Source organism: Cupressus sempervirens, chromosome 3 (genome assembly GCF_028749045.1).
Source record: "Cupressus sempervirens isolate cs-2001-9-10 chromosome 3, ASM2874904v1, whole genome shotgun sequence".
NCBI classification, from domain to species: domain Eukaryota; kingdom Viridiplantae; phylum Streptophyta; class Pinopsida; order Cupressales; family Cupressaceae; genus Cupressus; species Cupressus sempervirens.
The window spans coordinates 334,393,339-334,413,479 of record NC_143120.1 but is presented as its reverse complement, the minus strand read 5'-3'; positions in this window follow the sequence as shown (position 1 = coordinate 334,413,479).

Below are 20,141 nucleotides of genomic sequence, written 5' to 3'. Positions count from 1 at the left end.
ATGGATGAAGCCTTTGGTCTGCTATGCACTTATCCATCGCTCAAGAATTGTTATTTCACGTTGAAGAATGTAAAACTCCAAAGAATGTTTGGGATACATTGAAAACACTCTTTGGAAAGCTAAGATGAGATTTGGGGTCATATCCTTGACAATGAGCTCAACCTATTAGATCCGAAAATATTTGATAATATTCAAAATTTCTTCACCAACTTCAAGGCCTTATTGCTTCAGCTGAAAGGATGTGGTATTGACAAATTTATAGAAGGAAACAAATTAATCCTTGCTATTCTATAAAATAGGGTCCAGAAGAATATGGAGTATTTGTCTATGCTTTCCATACTGTTAGGGTTGCAACAGGAGCAACTTGGAAGATGCCCATGCTGGATACATTCATTGAGTCTCTAATACATGAGCTGGACAAGCTTATAAAGATGGGCACATTGAAGAACTCCAAACCCCATGACCTTGTTGTACATGCAAGTAGGAAGAGCAATACCAAATCCAACTAGCAATTCAGAGGCAAATGGAAGAACTCATATCCACGAAGCAAAGGCAATACCAAGCCACCAGATGGATCTTCAAGCTCAAAAGAAAAGGACAAAAGGGGAAGTTCAAAGTGCACCTATTGCAAACAAAGGTTCCATCCAAAATCATCATGCACGAAGAAGACCATTGATTTGATGGCTCAGACTCTTCAACAACATAATCTTGGTAGCCTTATTCTAGAGAGTGCCAAGAAGCAGGAAGAGGAATCACTAGAAAATAGAGACCATGCCATGCATTAATTGCTATTCATTCTTTTACAAATGTATGGATCATAGACCCTGGAGCTTCACATCATATGGCAACCACAAAAGATGTAGTGTCTTCTTTAAAACCATATTTTGGTTCTCCTATTCTCATGGGAGATGGTTCTCCTATAGAGGCAACTGGAATAGGGAAGGTAGAGCTTGGTATTGAAAGTTTTGAGAATGTTTTACATATTCCAAAGCTTTCAGTTAATCTTCTTTCTGTGTATTAAATGACACACACTGGAACTGACATGAGAGTTGAGTTCACACTTGATTCTGTGAGCATCTATTACACGAAAGACAACTCCAAATTGCTATTGGTATGGTGAATCATCAATCTCATATGTACTAACACATGCAAATGATGAAAGTAGAATCTTGCATGAAAGATTTGGTCATTTGAATTTTAGATATATGGAACAACTTAGCAAACAAGGGATGGTAAAAGGCTTGCCTACCATTGAAATTTTTGATTGAGTTTGTGAAGGCTATGCTCTTGGAAAGCATCCACAAGAAAAGTTTCCAAAATGGATTTGCATGGAGAGCCTCCTCTCCTCTAGAGCTTTTTCATAGTGATCGAATGGGTCCCTTTCCCAAACCTTCAATGGGCAAAGCTAGATATGACCTAACATTCATTAACGATTTCACAAAATACACGGGTGTATTTTCTTCAATTCAAATTTGAATTAGAATCTTAAGATTTTTAAAGCTCATGCAGAGAAGCAATATGAGAAGTTGATCAAGATCCTCCACACGGATAACGTGGGGAGATGTTAACAATGATGTACAACATCTTTGTGATGAAGTAGTAATACAATTACAGAACACAATTCCATGCACTCCACAACCAAATGGGGTAGTTGAGAGGAAGAATTGATATTTAAAAGAGGTGGCCAATTGCATGTTGCATGCTAGGTCCCTCCTCTAAATTGTGGGCTGAAGCAATCAACTATACTTCATACATACAAAATAGATCTGCTCACAACTTTGTTATAGGTAAAACTCCTCTTGAAGCATGGAGTGACATGTGACCGTAAGTTACACATTTCCATATTTTTGGATCACATACATGAGCTTGAATTTCTATAGAGAAGAGGAAGGTTTTGGAGCCCCAAACCAAAGAATGCATCTTTGTTGGATATCTGTCCACATATATGCTCTTCATTAAGAGAAGTGTCTATTTTGATGGAAGTCTCATACATGCATCTATGGAGAAACTAAAAAATGATACATGCGATAATTTTGATTTGATTTTAGATTCATTTGCCACATCAAAACAAATTCCAAATACAAATTCTAGTGATTATTTAGTCTCTCCTGGAATCAAACAAGAATAAGGAGTTTGGCTGATATATATTCTTCACATCATGCATTTTTAGTTAACAATCCAATCAATCCATTGCATGCTTATGTGATTCAAGGATATGATCCTCAAGCTTATGCAACAGTTATAGGAAATCCTCATTGGGAAGCAGTCATGGATGATGAGTACAATTCTCTTATTGCAAATCAAACTTGGGACTTGGTCTCACTTTCATCCAATTGCAAGCTTGTAAGGTGTAAGAGATGGTCAAGTCAATAGATACAAAGCAAGGTTGATAGCCAAAGGTTTTCAGCAAGTTCATGACATTGATTATGATGAGACTTTTGCTCATGTGGGAAAAATGGACTCTATTCAATTGGCTCTTGTCATTGCAACAACAAGAAGGTGGGAGATTCATCACATGGATGTGAAAAATGCATTTCTTCATGGTGATCTCGAGGAAGATGTCTACATGGAGCAGCCACAAGGGTATGCTAAAAAATCATCACTAGTATTTGAACTCAAGAAGTCACCCTATGACCTTAAGCAAGCACCTCGAGCTTGGTATGCTAAAATGGATTCTTATCTTTTCTCTCAAAATTTTATGTGGTGCAAATTTGATCCAAATGTTTATATATTGAGAACATCTGACTCTATGCTGCTCATAGTACTTATGTAGATGATTTATTGATAACAAGTGATTGAACTACAACCATTGTTGCAACTAAAGAAACTTTGCATGATAGATTTGCAATGACAAATATGGGACTCTTTGACTTTTTTCTTAGTCTCGAAATCAACCAAATTGAACTAGGTGTCCAAGTTTCTCAATCCAAGTATGCAAGGGATCTCTTGGCTTGATTTCACATGATGGATTGTAAGCCAACAACCACACTTTTCTTGTCAGGGGTCAAGCTTGAGGATGGCAAAGATACACCATTGGTTAATTTCACGCTCTACCATTAGCTTGTGGGAGTCTTCTCTATCTCACCCACTCTCATACAGATTCCATTGGATTTTCCCTCTTTTCTCATTTCCTTCTAAATCTAATCTTTAGTTAGAAATCCAAATTAAAGGGGAAGGGGGGTGGGGGGTGGTGTTAGTGATTAATTCTAACTCCAATATTTTCATGCAACTTTCAGATCATCTTGAATTAATTTTGGATCACCGATTCCATCTATATAAACTATGTATTAAGATCCAAATTTCATGCCCAAATTGAAGTTGTCAATGCAACTAGTTTCATCGTTCCTAACATGTGGTTAACTGGTTGATGTGTTAGTTAAACACCAAGGATTTACTCCTGCATTAGAATTAGGCTTTTCTAATCATTGCAATTTCTTTTATTAAGCATTATTGCTGCTAGTAATACAATGGAGTAATTTTGATTGATTGCTCTATTTTATGATTTTGGTTTTATTATTAGTTGTTATGTTCTTTTCTATATTATGTATAGAGACATTTTCATGCAACTTTTAGATCATCTTGCATTAACTTTGGATCACGCTTCTAGGTATGTAAACTATGTAATAAGATCCAAATTTTATGTCCAAATTGAAGTTGTCAATGTAACCAGTTTCATTGTTCCTAACTTGTGGTTAACTGGTTGATGTGTTAGTTAAACACCAGGGATTCACTCTTGAATTAGAATTAGGATTTTCTAATTATTGTAATTTATTTTACTAAGCATTATTGCTCCTAGCAATAAAATGAAATAATTTTGATTGATTGCTCTATTTTTTGATTTTGATTTTATTGTTAGTTGCTATGTTCTTTTCTATATTATGTATAGGTATTTGTTTTCCCTTTATGCTATTCTATGCAGTTAAGGCTGGAAATTTCACATATGTATATGCTCATGGTAGTTTGCATTAATACAATTCCATGCTCAAAGTTTTCACTTTGTAGATTCCCTAATTGTGGGCATCAAGAAATAATGGATTTTTTTTTGGAGGCTTAGGAAGTGAAAAGGAGATAAATTAGTACCAAGTCTTCAATTGTCGTGTACAAAAAAGTTGATCACTTTTCTTTTTTGGTCTTACTAAAAACTGGTCATTCAATAGTCAATGATCTTTCAAATGTATAAGTATGAGATATATATTTTGATGCGCATAGTGAATATAAAACTACCATAAGTCGAAATGCCATAATGTAATACTAGTAGTTGCACATTTATGTTTGCACAACTATTAGTCAATAGAAGTGATTTGTGTAATTGAATGCAAGAAAAAGAAGAGGTATTATGGTTAATTTTAAAATTATAATTAGATTAGGTTTTGAATTTAACATAATGTTTAATTAGGGTTAGAGTTTAGTTTGAGGTTAGGTCTCAAGTTGGATAAAATTAGAGTTAGGATTATGATTCAAATATACCTTAAATTTTATAAGGTCATTTAGGATTAGGGATATGGGACATAAACATTTCTTAAACTTAATAATATGGTGTAGGATTAGGGTTAACATGTTTAGATTTTATATAGATTATGAATCAATTTGGTTATGTGTAAGTATTAGAGTTAGGTTGAAGGTTAAATTTATTAAGTAATCCTATTTTTTCATTCTATAAGGGAGAAGATTTTGGAAGGCATTGAAAGCTCAACTACTTATAGGGTTAGGGTTTGATTTCTACTTATGGTTTAATAACACTTAATGTTAGGTTAATGGTTAATTTACTAAGATAGATGGTTTTATATTTTTAGAAGGTGAATACAATTTTCTATCCATATACAAAATCGAATTAAGTTAGATTCATATTATATTTAAGCTTTAAGCCATGGTTAAGGTGACATTGCAGTTAGGTTTTACATTATGATTAAAGTTTGGATTGAGGTTTAGGCTAGGGTTAAGGGTTTGGATGATGATTAGGATTAGAATTGGGATTATAGTTATAGTTAGGATTGAGATTATGGTTATAGTTAAGGATTTACATAATAGATAGTTCTAAGATTCGTGAGAATATAATGACACTAGAATAAATTATTACAATACATGTAAATAGATGTTTATATTATGTATTATGTTGGCATTACTATAAATTAATTTTCTAAAAAATGGATAAACTAGTATTATTTATTAAGAAAATAGGTTTTGAAGGGACCCTAAAACCTAGATACAAAATAAATGTAAAATTAAACATCTGCAAAAAAAAACCTAAAAGATAATAATTATGCTCAACAAAGAGACACGAGACATATACACAACAAAGCTTGAACACAATAGGGGGTGCCAACTCACAAACCCCACAAAACAAGATGATGGTCAAGGGAATAGTAAGCTTTATAATCAAACCACCCAACCAGACATCAGATTCACGATTTCCTCAATACCCCCTTGTTGAGGGATTTAGGAGAAGAATGAGGGGGAATCTTCTTTGAATATTTTCCTTTAACCGTGATCTAATCCTCCTCAATCTTGGCCGCCACAGAATGCCAGGTCAACGAATCAACATACCTATTAGTACCAACAAACCCAACATCAGCTCTGACAGGTACAATAGAAGAAACACGAACAACAGAAGTACCACACATCTTAGAGCCCAACCAAACATGGTCAAATACCTTTATCTTATCCATAGTAGCCAAAATGCAACCACTTCTAGGCAAACCAACATGTTGGGCTGGACCAACAATGTCATTCAAAATATGATCAACAACAACATCAGAAACTCCATTGACATAGCTAGCCATAGTGGGAGTTGCCTCAACATCCTTAAGGACAACCACATCATCTGGAGCAGAAGAGGGAGCATCACCAACACCCTAATGAACCTATGGGATCATCATATAATGTTTCCCTAGAGCCCCTATCCACCAAGAGGGTTTCTTAGATTTGATCTTTTCAACCTTACACTTTTCCAAAACATGCCCGATATTACAACATTTCCAACATCTAATTGGGATACCCTCATAATATAAAGGTTGAATCCAACATCCAAGAGGGCTACAAAGCTTAACCTCCACCAGAAAGCCTTTAGAAGCATCAATATCAACCAATATCCTTGTATATGTAGAGTGCATTATAATAGAGGATTCTGAATTCACCATTAAGAAATCACCTAAAGCCTCCCCAACATCCTCTAGTACAGAGTCATGCCATAGATGAAGAGGGAGATTAGGAAGTCAAATCCATATAGGCATTTAACAAAAAGATTTAGTGACAGGGTTGAAGTCCTTATGCCAAAGTTTAACCATCGGAGAGAAACAATTTTCCCAAGGGAAGAAGTGGTCACATAGAATGTTTTCCTATCATTCACATTATAAAATATTTCAATTAAGAAACCCCTTATCAGAGGAAAAATTTGGACAAAATTAGTAATATATGGGTCCTAGTGCTTTGAGATCTATGTGAGGTCCTTGATAGAGGGCCAAAAGCCCTTGAATCGACAAATGAGTGCATCCACCTCAAGAGCCTCAATTTGGTGCTTAATCTCTAAAATAGAATCAATTTTTTAGATTCACTGAAGTAGGGCAGCAAGAGGGAAAAGGTTTATATACATGCGACTTAGAGACCTTCCCCTAAATTGATATAAGAAGGCCCATTTGCAACCCTAGAGCCTCCTTCCAAGCCCCAACTTCTTGCGATACAACAATGTCAGCGGAGGGTAACCCAAATCCCCCACCCAAAGGCACCAAAATCTTAGAAGCTACCAACATGGAGGATGACAACCCAACAACCACTGCACCATGATAGCCCACTATGGGGGTAGAGACCCCACTATGGATAAACAATTGCTATAGTTATAAAAATGAAAAAAAAAAACAAAGAAATTAATTTACACATATAACAAATATTTCTAAAATTTAAATAATTTTAATGTAAAAATATTCAAGTTATTAAATTAAACTATAAATTTAAAACTGAAATCTAGATACAAATAAAATCTAATTATATTTATTGCACTTGGCATATGCAATACTATAACATTCATTTGCACTAATTAGCTGATTAATTACCACCAATTATATCGCTTTATTTTTTTTCTTTTGGAAATTGAAAATAGTTTCTGTAATGTTCAAATTTCTTTTTTTTAAATAAAAATATTGTTTATTTAAAATTTGATTGGTTAAAAAGAATTTGTGTTACATGACCCCTTTTTCAAGCTTCCTCCATATTCCATTTTCTTCACCTATTTTCACGGATATGTAGTTATTGAAATATTTTAAAATTTTAGTTTAGAATATGAGAAATAATGTACTTGATTCTATTTTTGTGAATTTTTTTTGTGTGCAAAAACTATATGTTATAATCATGTTGGTAAACAGATCATTCTTTTGATTTAACTCTTAAACGCCCAAATTTGTGAACAACATCTAGTTACAATAGTTGGAAAGTTGTTTTGAAGTGACTAACTTCCCTTTGAATTCTTAGGTACAACTCCCTATTGCATTGTGATTTGCAATGAATTGTGTTTGTTTCTAAATCTAAAATGGGGTATGTTCTCGACCTGAGAATAGGAGAGGTAAACCAAGCTAGGCCTAAACAGGAACTAACTTAGGTAAGAATTGGTATTTCAAGACTAGTTAAGTCTATGAATCCACACGTCTTATGAACCCGTAAGGCTTAACGATTTAGTAATGTATGCTAACTGAAACTAAACTGATTTTAGGAGGAAACTAACTACAGAAATAGAAAGACTAACTCGAAAGAAAACACAAAAGAGATTTCTCTTGAACCTATGATAACAATGCTATTATCTTCGGTTTGCTGCTTAGAAACAAAGGAGTGAAACTTTGTTCATTCCTTGATTAAATTCAAATGAAAGAGAAAACATAAAACTAACATAAAAACATAATGAAACAAAAAATAATTGACACAAAATACCATTCAATTGTCTCTGCAACATCAAGTATCTCACACCAAAAATTAGCCGACCTTTTATTAATCTTTTAGTTTAGTACATATAGGATTTCGAGATGAACGTTACAAAATGGGACTTCAATCGGTTCATCTCCTCAAAATTGACAAATGACAAGTAGCCAATTTATCAGTTACAATCATTACAATCAAAATGTGAAAGGACGAAAAATGAATCACTTCGCCTTCTTTCCTTTTTCTAATTTTTCCTTATAGGCTTTGGCGGCAACAATGATTGGAATCAATTCTTCATGTCGATGGACATGAACATTAGTATATCTCAAGAGCCACTTGGAAATCTCTTTGGCTAAATCTCTGACTGCATCTAACCACTCCTGAATTTCCTCCACAACCATGTGTATGCATCCGCCAAGTTTCTAAAGCTCAGACCCTCTGTTCTGCTGATCGAAAGATATCCCTATCAAGCCATCTACGTAATTGGAGAAGTTCTTTTGCATGACGGCCACTCCGATAATCCCCTTCCCTTGTCCGCTAGTCTAAGAATCTATATGTAGACCTCTTAAGAGTTCATAATCTATGTCTTGATCCTTCTTCACTTTGGCCTCTGTTTCTTTAAGTCCTTCTTCGACTGCCATGATCACCTCGGACTTAAACTACATGCTCTAGAGCCTTTCAAATAGAGGCTCATCTCCCTCAGGAAAAATCTTCACTTCTACAACTTCCTTAGCCTTCATACGAATAATCATCTTTAGTAAAGAGACACAATCTTCACTCTTAACTTTCTCTACTGACAGGGTAGCTCTATTTGCCGAAATGCTGTCCTTCTATGTTTCGAGCCTTAATATCGTGTTGCTGATCTGTTCTATAATGGCGAGTCCTTCTAACTTAAGTTTCCCGTTCCACTCCCTACCGATTTCCCCTAAGTTTTTATCTTCTTGGAGCTGAGAGATGAGTGCTTGGACATCAGTAGCAGTAGGATCACTAGTAATTGACATTTTGGAGATGCTTTCCAACAGGGTGACCAATTGCCTGATGAAATTGTTAAGTTCATGGATTTCCGCCTTCATTCTAACTTTTGATAATTTAAGGCTTTCAAGTTGTCCCTCTATTACCTCATTTTTTTGACTTCCATAAGCCAACCTTGGTGTCATTTATAACCTCCCTGAGATCCACAGAATGTAGGGCAAAATCATCTGTAGACATATCTTCGATTCTTCCTTCTTTAGTGGGCTTGGCAATTTCCATCGTCAGATGCCCTGTTTTAGGATCTTGTCTAAGGATGGACAAGGTCTTCTACTTTTTTACTTTTCTCAGCGCTGATCTAGAGAAGATAACTAGGGATAAAGTCTCTTTTTTAGGAGCTCCTTCATCTCTCCTCTTTCATTTTCTATCCAAGGTGTCTTCAAGCCATGAATCCATGCTGATCACCTTGGAAGCAGTCCCGAGAGAATCTATGCTAAACATCTTTCTCTTGACCGGGGTGATTGTTTTCATGGTCGAAGAGAAAGGATTCTTCAGGGCCTCTAAAACGAGATTTGAAGAATCCAGGCCCTTCTCTACCTCTGAAGTCTTCTTCGTTGCCTCATCAGATTCAGTTGACTCACTCTCACTGCTCCCACCATCTCTGAGATCTACTACTTGCACTTGGGGACTACTTGGAAGGAGTAGTGCAACACTTACAGATGAGATTGAACTACTATGAGGTGAGAGGGCAAGAGTGACTACACCATCTTTTAATTCCTCTGCCTTCTTCTTCTCAGCCTCTATGGGAGTCTTGATCACTGGAAGGGAGCCATCCTGACAAGTTCTAGCTAGGGGGATGCTTTTGTCGAGAGGTTGATCATCTCCATGTGATGGTTGAGGTGAGCCTTGGGTAATGGCCAAGGTTGCACTTGATGTGCCACCTTGAGAGGAGGAAGCCACTGCAATTGTTGGGGAAGCTTGAGTGGATGTACTTTTGCTTCGACTCCTAGCTATGGTCCATTCGACCCATTTTCTGGTCCTTTTGATAATTCAAGCCATCATTATATCTAGGTCTTCCCCTGAATCCTCATAAGGTTTCAAGTTTATTGGAGTACCTCTTAGCTTGGTTAGGTAAGTGTTACTATACATGTTCTGGCCATCATCTTTTACTCCTTCTACATTAATATTGACTTTATACATTTTCACCTTATCGACTATCAGTCTAGCGAAAGCATGATCATGACTCTTGAACTCATTCTTGCAATCAACCCAATAGTCCTTAGTGGTGGTAATATGCTTGATTACACCTTCAATCTATAAAACCTCCTTTGTGTACCCATTCAGATCAAACATGGACCTTAAGACTAAGTACATTTCCAATTTATACTTCATTTCAAACACCTTCAACATGTTCTTAGCATTTGAATGGGTGTCACAGCTGAAAGCCCCCACCATCATGGGAAATTCGTACCCTTTCTTCTTCAGACTCCCACTCAACACGGTCACTTGAATATCTTGCTACACAATCTTGATCAATACGATCATATCACTGGGATATCTTGGTAGCTTCAAGGGGAAACCATCAAAAGCTGCAAGACGTAAATAAGAAAAGGATGAGAATTGGATGAAATAACTTCCAAATTGGCTAATGGCTGCCATGGCTTTAGGATTGAATTGTTGATACAATTAATTAATTGTGTATTGTCTTTGATGTTTCACAAATGTCATATGAATTTCTGTCAGTGTTTCCCAAGCTCACTCAGGTAGTGAAGACAATATTCTATGTAGACTGAGCGCTCTTGTGCTTGCCTAGTTCAGAAGGCAGTGTCTACCAAGTTCACTCGGGTGTCAAAGGAAAGTCTGCTAAAGATGAGTGTTAACCGAGCTCACTCGGTTAATGAAGGAAAAGTTGGATGGAACTAGTGCTAACCGAGTTCACTCAATTACCAAAGGATTTTCCTAAGTTTGTAGTGTTAACCGAGTTTCTATTGGTTAACACGGGAAATTGTTTTTGAGTTAGTGTCTACCGAGCTAGGTCGGTTAACAAAGTATTTTCTTGTTTTGGCATATTAAGTTTAATTGACTTATCTGTTGGTTCTAGCCAACTTAGATGATGAATATTGATTATTCTAAGTTGTATTTGAGCTGACTTGACAATGTGGATGATATAATATAAGGTCAAGTTGTGAATATAAAAAATAAAAATGAATGAGAGTGTGGATTGAAGATTTAGTGATGAGCAAAGGAAGTGAAGGATAAGTAGTATATCCTTGTAGAGCTGAAGAGATATATTTGATCAAGAAGGATCAAGTACAAACCATAACAGAGATCTGTAATCAGCAATTCAGTTGCATTCAATTCAGGTAATCTCATTGTTACTTTCTAACCGTTGTAGCAATGATCTAAATCTCTTAACAGAGTTAGCTTAAAAGCTATTTTTAAATCCTCTAACAAGGTGGCAGTTCTATTGAATTGTCTCAAGACCTCTGATAAGGCCACTCCTAATAGGGTGATTAAATCCTCTAATAGGGTCACACCTAACAGTGTGTTTTGTAACCTTTAACAGGGTTGGCTCCTAGTAGGGCTCACTTCAGAAGAGTAAAAACAATAACTAGTTGCAATTGGTGATTTTCCCAAATTGGGTTTCCACGTTAAATCTTGGTGTCAATGTGTTCATTCTATTTACTTTTATGTGTTTGCAACTAAGTTAAAGTAATAGTAATAATAGATAATACCTAAAGATTTGCATGTTAATTTTTACCGAGCAATCAAAGTGTTTATCGAGTTACAACATTTTCTTTATTTGCCGAGCATCAACAGTATTTAGTTTTCAAAATTTGTTTTTGTATTGACATCTAAGGGATATGGGATTTATTTTAGTGGTAATTGATTCACCCCTCCCCTCTCAGTTACTCCTCTTATATTTCCAACAATTGGTATCAGAGCTTTTGGTGCTTGCAGAGAAGGTTTCAAGGACCTAAGCTAAAGATCAAGATGTCTTACAGAAGAGAGATTCCTAAGCTAAATAGATACAATTTTGTAGCATGGCAAGGACTAATGAGACTACATCTGGGTAGTATCAGTGATTTAGGTTGCAAATATCTTGATAGTGAATACAAGACTCCCAATGGAACATTATCAATTGAAGATATTGTTGAAAAGAAGAATCATAACATCATGATGATTGATATTGCATTTTCTCTTAGTTATGCTAAATTTGACGAAGTAAAGGATTGCAAAACTACTTTTGATATGTGGAACAAATTGAAAGATATCTATGGAGGAGATGACAATGTAAAAAGAGCCAAAGAAGAAAGCCTTAGAGGACAATTTGATCAAATGAGAATGAGAGAAGATGAAAACATTACAAAATATGTGGAAAGAATCAAGGCCAGTGTAAATGCAATCAAAACATTTGGAGGAGACATCAAGGAGGAAACTATTGTAAGTAAAGTGCTTAGAACTCTTCTTCCTATTTATGTAATTAGAGTATCTATTATTCAAGAGATGAGATGTGATCCAAATTGTAAAATGTCTTTGGATGCTTTAGTTGGAAGATTGACAACTTTTGAGTTAGATAATTTTGATAACTATGTTCGTGCTTCAAAGACTTTTGAGTCTGCATTTGAAGCTAAACTTTCACTCAAGAAAAAGGGCAAAAAGTCAAAATCTAGTCAATCAAGAAGTGAAGAAGATGGAACATCAGAAGAAAGTTCAAACAATGATCTTGAAGTTGTTGAAGCCCTACTTGCAAGGAAATACTCAAAAGGCAGAGGAAAGTACAAAGGTAAAGTTCCTCTGATTTGCTTTTCTTGTGAAGAAGTTGGTCACATTGCTGCAAGGTGTCCAAATAGAGAAAACAAAGATGAAAAGAAAAGTCTTAAGTACAAAGGCAAGAAGGATTTCAAGAACTACAAAAACCATAAGGACAAAGGTAAGAAATCTTTTTTTATAGCTAAAGATTCTGATAATAGTGAAGATTAAATGGGATATATTGCTGTAAAGCATGAATCTGATGATGAAGGAGATAAGATGGCACTTATCTCTCATGTTAGCAAAAATGATACATGGATTATTGACAGTGGCTGCTCACATCATATGAATGGAGATAAAACAAAATCTGAAAATATGGAACCTTATGATGGAGGTAGTGTAAGATATGGAAACAATGAACCTTGTTGCATAAAAGGTAAAGGGCATATCTCATTGACCAATGAACTTGTATGTGAAAATGCTTATTGGGTTGAAGGATTGAAGCATAATCTACTGAGTGTGGCACAATTAAACAACATTGGATCCAAGGTAGAATTCATAAGAGGGAAGGCCAAACTACTAAATGGAAAAGGAAATCTGGTTGGATCTGGCAAGCAAACAAAAGGTAATCTATTTTATCTTCATCTTGTTGAAAGTTCATGTTTTATTGCTCAAGTAGAAGAAAGCTAGTTATGGCACAAAAGACTATGTCATTCAAACTTTGATAATCTGGTTAAGATTAGCAAACATAAGAGAGTAAGAGGTCTTCCTAGTTTGAAGAAACTTGACATGGGTCTATGCAAAAATTGCCAAATTGGTAAGATGGGAAAGACTAGTTTCAAAAGAAAAAACTATCAGTCTAAAGAAGTCTTAGAAATTGTTCATACTAACTTATGTGGTCCTATTGGAATAGAAAGTTACAATGGAAAAAAAAATTTCATTCTTTTTGTTGATGATTATTCTAGAGTGATGACTATAATGTATTTGAAAGAAAAATTTGAAGCTTTTCAAAAGTTCAAGTGGTATCTGGCAAGAGTAGAAAAATAAACTAGAAAGAAATTAAAATGTTTAAGATTAGATAGAGGTGGTGAATTCATCTCCAATGAATTCAATACTTTTTACATTGAAAGAGGAATCAAGAGACAAGTATTAGCCACTGGTACACCTCAACAAAATGGTATAGCTAAAAGAAGGAATAGATCCATCATGGATTGTACAAGGACATTGATGATTGAAAAGAATGTTGCTCTCAAATATTGGAAGGAAGCTATCAACACTGTAGTTCATACCTTGAACATAGTATAGTTGAAGAAAGACTCAGAACAAACTCCTTATGAACTATGGTATGGCTATAAACCTAATGTAAGTTACTTGAAAATATTTGGTAGCAAATGTTATATCATAAAAGAATCTAGAAAAGGAAAATTTGATGTAAAAGGTGATGAAGGCTTGTTTCTAGGATATTCCTGCAGAAGTAAAGCATACAAATGTTTGAATCTGTCTACTCATAAAATCATAGAAAGTGCACATGTTAGACTTGATGAGTTTGCTAAAAGAAGTGAAGAAGAAAGCAACAAAGAACTAGAAGATTACATAAGATTTGTTTACTATGAACCTGATACTTTGCCAATCACATCTAAAGGAAATGAGGCTTCACCTCCCGAGTCCCCAAAATATCCAACAGTTACCGAGATGCATATAGTACAACCCGAGTCATAGTCTGAAGAACTTGAGTTGTAGTCAAAGGCTACCGAGCTAGTTCAAACCAAATCTGATGGAACCGAGTCATGGACAGTGGGACCTGAGCCTAACATTGAAGTTCATGATGAAATCAATGAAAGTCATTCATTATCCAAAGTGCATGTATTAGCAAGATATGTCAGAAGGCATCATGCACCTGATCAGATCATTGGAGACAAATTTGATGGAACAATGACAAGAAGTAAATTGAAAGGTACATGTTTATTTGCTGATTTTGAACGTAGAAATGTTAAAGATGCATTGGATAATGAAAGTTGAGTTGAGGTAATGAATGAAGAATTATAACATATTGAGAAGAACAAAACTTGGATTCTTGTTCCTAGACCCAAGGATAAAAATGTAATTGGCACAAAATGGGTGTTTAGAAATAAGTTGAATGAAAGCGTAGAAGTTTCAAGAAATAAAGCAAGATTAGTATGTAAAGGCTATTCTCAAGAAGAAGGTATTGATTATGGTGAAACTTTTGCTCCTGTTGCAAGATTAGAAGGTGTTAGAACTTTACTAGCATATGCATCACAAAAAAGATTTTAAGTATATCAAATGGATGTTAAATCTGCATTCTTGAATGGAATTCTTGATGAGGAAGTTTACATTGAGCAACCATATGGTTTTGTAGATCTTAGAAAAAGAGACATGGTTTGCAAATTACACAAAGCATTATATGGTCTCAAGCAAGCTCCTAGAGCTTGGTATGAAAGACTTCATAACTATTTGTTACAGATTGGTTTTCAAAGAACAAATGATAATATTAGCTTGTATATCAAAGAAGGACTAGATAAGAAGATTGTATTGGCAAAACTATTTGTTGATGATACTTTATTCATAGGGAATGATGACTTATGCAAAGTATTTTTAGAAGAAATGAGTAAAGAATTTGAAATGTTTATGTTTGGTGAGATTAAATTCTTTGTTGGATTACAATACAACAGAACAAAAATGGTATCTACATCACTCAATCCAAATATATCAAGGAGATACTGAAGAAATTTGGAATGGAAGATTCAAAACCTATTGGAACTCCTATGTCTATTGGACATAAGCTTTCCAAAAATGATGATTCCAAGGTAGTAGATCAAACCACATATAGATCAATGATTGGAAAACTGTAGTATGTAGTGCATACAAGGTGGATTACAATACAACAGAACAAAAATGGTATCTACATCACTCAATCCAAATATATCAAGGAGATACTGAAGAAATTTGGAATGGAAGATTCAAAATCTATTGGAACTCCTATGTCTACTGGACATAAGATTTCCAAAAATGATGATTCCAAGGTAGTAGATCAAACCACATATAGATCAATGATTGGAAAACTGTAGTATGTAGTGCATATAAGGCCTGATATTTCATTAGCAGTTGGTATGGTGGAAAATCCTAGAGAAAATCACATGATGGAAATCAAGAGAATCATGAGATATCTGAAAGGTACTGAAGACTATGGATTATGGTACAACTTGGAGGCAATTTGGACTTGAAGGTATTTACTAATGCTGATTGGGCAGGAAGTATTGATGGCAGAAAGAGCACTAGTGGTGGAGCTTTCTTTCTTGGTAAAAGACTAGTGTCTTGGACAAGAAGAAGAAAAATTGTACATCTCAATCCATAGTAGAGGCAGAATATGTGGCAGCAACAGTTAATTGTTCAAACAACTGTTGGCAGGTATGAAGATAGAAATCAATGATCCAATTGTTAAATAATGTGATAACACCAGTGTAATCAATATATCAAAGAACCCAGTGATGCATTCCAAAGCAAAGCACATTGTTATAAAATATCACTTCTTAAGAGAATTGGTTTAGGATAAAGAGGTCAGATTGGAATATGTGAATACAAAGGAAAAAGTTGTAGACATATTCACCAAGCCATTACCTAAGGATGCATTCCTGTATCTAAGAGGTAAGCTAGGGGTCACTCCCCTATCTTAAGCTCACTAAATGAAGTTGTTAAAAATTCTTTAGAATAACTGAGAGGGGGGGGGGGGGGGGGGAGGGAGGGGGGCGGGGGTGAATCAATTATCCAAGGTCTAAATGCCCTAATAATACTTTTTCTCTAATTATAGTGAGCCTATTAAACTATTCATCCATCCAAGCTTAAAACAACCATCTTAGTAGGTTACAACAAATCAACATGTAGGAATAAAACATGCAAGATCAACACATGACATAGTGATTTACATAGAAACCCAATTTGGGAAAAACCACCAGTAACATGCTACTCAATTCTCACTCTTCTGAAGTGATGCCCTGCTAAAGACCTGCCTTGTTAAAGGCTTACAACACATTGTTAAATGTGACCTTGTTAGAGGATTTCACCATACTGTTAGGAATGGGCCTGGTCAAAGGACTTTGGAACATTCACTTGGAATGTCACCCTGTTAAAGGATTTACAACATGGCTATTAAACCAACCTAAGTCCATAGGATTTATACTAACTGTTACAATTGCTAGAGAGTAACAATAATGGCTTTTGATCTGATACAACTCACAACATATCTTGTAGATTTCAGATCACACTTCAGTTCAATCCTTTTCTTGGCTTTAATCACTACGGCTTTGACATCTTGTCTTCCTCTCAAGTTTCGTCTCCTTGAGTCTTCTAGCTCATCATACCAAAGCAATCATCTCTGTGGTCATCTATCAAAACAGAGTTTCTGTGCTCTCTTCTTCCTTAGCACCTTCTTTAGCACTTCATGCTTTCATACTTGACCAATCTCTTGCTTCATGACCTTATGACTCCTTAAATAGAGATCTAGAATACTTTTCCCGCTCGATTCTCCCTCTCCAACTTTAGGGTTTCAATAGATTAGGTAGGATACAATCTATTTGTCCCGTATTTTGCTCTTATCTAGAAACTTTTTCTAGAATCTAGTTGTATTCACCAAAAACATTTTACATAGAGTTCTGTGCCACTAGCTCATCATTCTTATCTTCTATCTGGTTCACAAAATTCTAGGTAACAACCATGTTGGCTCAGATCTGGTGAATCATTGACTTTTCAAAATAATGTAGCAACTTGGCATTATTGGTATACTGATGCTCGGCTTCCTCTGTGTTACTCGGCTCCTGTATCATGCTCGACATCTGATCTTTACTCGGCACTTGATCTTCACTCGGCACTTGATTTTTACTCGGCACTTGATCTTCACTCGGCACTTGAAGATCACTCGGGACACACTAAAGTTGAACTTTCTCGGCTTTCTCTAATGAACTTAGTTAGACTTTACAAATGACTTAGCTAAACCTTACATCAATGTGTCCATTCTCTGTGTCTTAGAGTATGTCATCAATACACTATTTCATCAATGGTTTAGCTGATCCTTGTACTATATTACAACATCATAACTTCAACCTTTCTTTAGGTACTCTAGTTACATCTTATTGATTGCCTCATCCTTGTCAATCAACCAATTGATAGTATTTGGATCACGAAAGCAATTGTCATTCCTGCAAGTAGCAAGTTTGACATCAATGACAAAACAATGATTGAAAACATTCTTTACCAATTCCATTATTCTTCATTCATGATCTTTTCAATTATTTCCAACAGAAGTTTAGTGATGCATCAACCAGAGCATGTTGAAGATCAATCGGTTGATGTAGAATTAGTAAGGGCTCATTGAAAATGAATTAGTACTTGAGGTACACTGATATTAATAGAGTTGTTGTCTTTGGCATGTGTTGTCAAAGAGGGAGAAGTTATACTATCATATCTCATAAGAAATTTCTCTAAGAGGAAGAAGTTTATAGTAAAAGGAAGAATAAACTTAGCAAGAAGTTGTTGCAAATGGAAGTTTTCTGACAGTGGGAGAGATCTAAACACAGGAAAGAGCTCACATTGACAGAGGGAGTTCTCATGGACGAGAATCAAAATGAAACTAAGAATATGTTCCTTACTTTATTCTTTCTCTAGAAATTTCATTGTGCTATGACATGTTGTGTTGCCATGAATGCCAAAGAGGGAGATTGTTGATACAATTGATTAATTGTGAATTGTTTTTGATGTTACACAAATTTCATATCAGTTTGTGTCAGTGTTTTCTGAGCTCACTTGGGCAGTGAAGACAGTATTCTGTGTCTACTAAGTGTTCCTATGTTTTCCTAGTTCAGAAGACAATGTCAACAAAGTTCACTCGGGCATCAAAGGAAAGTTTGCTGAAGATGAGTATTAACCGAGCTCACTCGATTAATGAAGAAAAAGTTGGATGGAACTAGTGCTAACTGAGTTCACTCAGTTACCAAAGGATTTTCGTAAGTTTGCAGTGTTAACCGAGATTCTGTTGGTTAACACAGGATATCATTTCTGAGTTAGTGTCTACTGAGCTGGGTCGGCTAACGAAGGATTTTCTTGTTTTGGCATATTGAGCTTAATTGACTTATCTATTGGTTCTAGCCAATTGAAATGATGAATATTGATTATTCTAAGTTGTATTTGAGCTGACTTGACAATGTGGATGATATAAATATAAGGTCAAGTTGTGAATGTAAAAAATAAGAATGAATGAGAGTGTGAACTGAAGATTTAGTGATGAGAAGAGGAAGGAAAGGACAAGCAGTATATCCTTGTAGAGCTAAAGAGATATATTCGATCAAGAAGGATCAAGTACAAGCTAGAACAGAGATTTGTAATAAAAAATTTAGTTGCATTCAATTTAGGTCATCTCATTGTTACTTTCTAACCATTGTAGTAGTGATTGAAATCTCTTAATAGAGTTAGCTTAACAACTATTTGTAAATCATCTAACAAGGTGGCAGTTCTATTGAATTGTCTCAAGACCTCTAACAAGGCCACTCCTAACAGGTTGATTAAATCCTCTAATAGGGTCACACCTAACAGTGTGTTTTATAACCTTTAACAGGGTTGGCTCCTAACAAGGCTCACTTCAAAAGAGTGAAAATAGTAACTAGTTGCAATTGGTGGTTTTCCCAAATTGGGTTTCCATGTTAAATCTTGGTGTCAATGTGTTCATGCTATTTAATTTTATGTGTTTGCAACTAAGTTAAAGCAATAGTAATCATAGATAATATCTAAATATTTTCATGTTAATGTTTACCGAGCAATCAAAGTGTTTATTGAGTTACAACATTTTCTTTGTTTGCCGAGCATCATCAGTATTCTATTTTCAGAGTTTTTTTTTGTACTGACATCTAAGGGATTTGAGATTTATTTTAATGGCAACTGATTTACCCCTCCCCTCTCAATTACTCCTCTTATATCACTAGGATATCTTGGTAGCTTCAAGGGGAAACCATCAAAAGCTACAAGACGTAAATAAGAAAAGGATGAGAATTGGATGAAATAACTTCCAAATTGGCTAATGGTTGCCATGGCTTCTATTGGTTGCCATGCTTCGATTCATCTGTTGATCTTTAGAATTTGTGCCACATGAATGAATTGAAGAAGAGATCCTTTGAAATAGTAAATGTGGGGGTTTAACGGGTATCTAGGGGTCTTTTCACTATTCTATTAGCGCAATGGTAACTTTCTATCTCCACATAACTTACTTTACCATTTTCCTTTAAGTTTTGGGAAGTTACTAATAGAGTACTCCGTGGGAGAATGTCCACTAAGTTGAAATTCTAATCATTAACTCTTTTTCATAATGGTTAGATTCCTTCTATTATCATTCTAAGACATTTTATGCACAAATTGCAGATCCAACTTGACCACCAGCTTGATTTTCTTTTGAATTCGAGAAATTGTCTTCATGGGTTGCAAACCCACCGAGGAGAAGATAATTTTCATTTCTCTAC